We start from the raw sequence: 2,938 nt of genomic DNA, 5'->3' as shown, positions 1-2,938 counted from the left end.
TTGATACAATTTGGTCCCGGTGCGGAATAGTTCTTCATCCCTCTTAATACTTTTTTCACCTCCTCGGTAGTGATGGGTGGGCATTCTTTATCAGGTGTTATGGGGGCAACACCTAACTCCTTGAAGCTATTTATATTTTCTGAGTCTTCGTCCAGTCTATGCTGAACTTCGTAGACTTCTCTCCAAAATACTTTGACCTCCTCTGTTTTGGATCTTTGTTCGACAGTAACTAGAGAATCTTGGAAGAGTCGAGATGAGTCAGAGAGAAACTGTTGATTTTCTCTGACCCACCTCTCCCTCCGCTCTAGACTTCTCTTAGCTTCAGATAGTATACGTATTCTTTGAACAATATGCTGTCTGATCGTCAGCAGCTTTGACTTGTTAAATGTGTGATGACGGGTCCGGAGTTGGCACGCGAACTTTCGAACCTCGGCGATAAAATTCCCGCCAGATGTGATGTAGTCAATCACACATTGAATGCGGAACGCGTACTGTCTTGCCCAGCCAATGCTGGCAGCCTGTATTGGCTATTTATATTTGCCGATCCTCCACCGATGCTTGGTACAGCATTGGCACTTTATTGCGCCAAGTCTCACTTTTAACACGTAAAAAACAAATCTTACATGAAAGATAAAAAAATTTCGTTGTTGAAAAATCGTCCAAGTTCACGATGAAATTTCTAAGGTCTGCCATTAAAAATTCTGAATGTTTATGAAAAATTACATTTCGCGTCATTGCAAAAACTTCTAAAGTAGTCTACAGCGAAAAAAACGAAATATTACGCGAAGAAAATTGTAATCGATTTAAATTATTTATTTGAAAATTATTGTATTGTTATTCCTGTTGTCAGTTCGTGTATTTTACATTTACGTTAACTTTTCTAAACTGTACCTTATGAGGATGATTTTTTCACAGTGTTTCAACTTGTCGGTTTAGCGAAGTGGTTAGCACTCCCGACTGCTAGGCGATAGATTTAGGTATATAGACATAGGTTCGATACCTCGAAGCGTTAGAAATTTTATTTGTAATATAATGTTTAAAACGTGATATATGTATTCAATCTAAACAGAACCATTAATATTCATGTTGAAAGTACTCCCAATACATTAATATTTATTTTTTCAATACCTTTTTTGTCATATCCTTACACTATAGCAATAGTCGTTCAAATTAACCAAAATGTTTAAATGAAATTTCAATTTTTAAAATTAAAAATAATATTCGAACGATATGCAGTTGTACAACGATGAATGGATAAAGCAGATGCGCCCTACGAAAAATTCGATGATTTTCTATCAGTTTTTAAATTAACTCCGGCATCCAGGTTGGTCCGATATTGGTACCCAGTGGTGGGCCGATAATGGCAGCCAAGTCAAGGCCATAGTTATCAACCCGGCAATGGCGCGACAATGGCAGCTAGGTTTGGTCCGATATTGGTACCCAGTGTTAGGCCGACAATGGCAGACAAACCTTGGCTGCCAAGTGCAGGCCATAGTTATCTTTCCGTCATTGGCGCGATGATGGCAGCTGAGCTTCGGCAATATTTTTGCCGACTATGGGCCAACGTCCATTTTGATTCGCGCCAGACGGCGATGCATTTGCAAAAAATGACATTCTTGACTAGTCAAGGCATGCGCTTCCAAACCAAAGTAAAACGAAGATTCTTATTTCTTTATTTTATTTAAACAAAACAAAAAGAAATAAGATTTTAAATTAATTTCTCCAGAATTTAAAATTTATTTTTGAATGGCGCCAGGTGCTGGATTTGGAATGCGAAAGCACTACTCACATTCCACCCCAGGTTACCTAACATATAAGTATTTTGTAATGGAGAATTTGGATGCGTATTTCTTAACGTATTTTAATGTGACAACGTGAAAACAACAATCTGTCTTCACGTATATATATATTTTTTTTTCCGGAGAATCTGACCTCTGGGCTATCAATTATTGTGTGTATAATTCAGCGAGAGCTTTGGCCGATGCGAACCGTAAAACAAAACCAACGGTTGATCGTAAGACAGTACGCGACCCACATTCAGTGTGTGATTGACTACATCACATCTGGCAGGAATTTTACCGCCAAGGTTCGAAAGTTCGCGTGCGAACTCCGAACCCGTTATCATACACTTAACAAGTCAAAGCTGCTGACCATCAGGCAGCATATTGTTGAGAGAATACGGATATTATCTGACGCTAAGAGAAGTCTAGAGCAGAGGGAGAGGTGGGGCAGAGAAAATCAACAGTTTCTCTCTGACCCATCTCGACCCTTTCAAGACCCTCCGGTTACTGTCGAACACCCATCCAAACCAGAGGAGTTCGAAGTATTTTGGAGAGAAGTCTACGAAGTACAGCATAGACTGGTCGAAGACTCAGAAAATATAAATAGCTTCAAGAAGTTATGTGTTGCTCTCATAACACGTGATAAAGAAAGCCCACCCATCACTATCGAGGAGGTGTAAAAAGTATTACGAGGGATGAAGAACTATTCCGCACCGGGACCAGATTGTATCAAAACCTTCTAGTGGAAGAAGTTTTCTTCAACCCATCAGCATTTGGCCCGTATTTTCACCTCATATTTGAAGTCGGAAGCCGCTTTGAAAAACCAGATTTACTATCTCATCTGGTAAAAATCATTTGACAACTAACAAGGTCACCTTTCAGAGAGGTGTCTTTCAGGGCGACACCATGAGCCCACTTCTCTTTTGCCTTACATTATTGCCACTATCTCTAGCACTTCGCCATTCCGACGGGTAATTGTGCGGCAAACCTGCAGATCGAAAGTACAAGGTCACTCATGTATTTTACATTGACGATGTTAAGATCTATCCTAAAACCAAAGAGCAACTACATCTAGCTCTAGGGATTGTCGAACGATATACTAAGGAAATTGGAATGGAATTTGGGTTAGACAAATGCGCCAAGGTTTATTTGAAGCA

This window comes from Belonocnema kinseyi, chromosome 5, assembly GCF_010883055.1.
Source record: "Belonocnema kinseyi isolate 2016_QV_RU_SX_M_011 chromosome 5, B_treatae_v1, whole genome shotgun sequence".
In the NCBI taxonomy this organism is placed as follows: domain Eukaryota; kingdom Metazoa; phylum Arthropoda; class Insecta; order Hymenoptera; family Cynipidae; genus Belonocnema; species Belonocnema kinseyi.
This window is presented reverse-complemented; position numbering follows the sequence as displayed.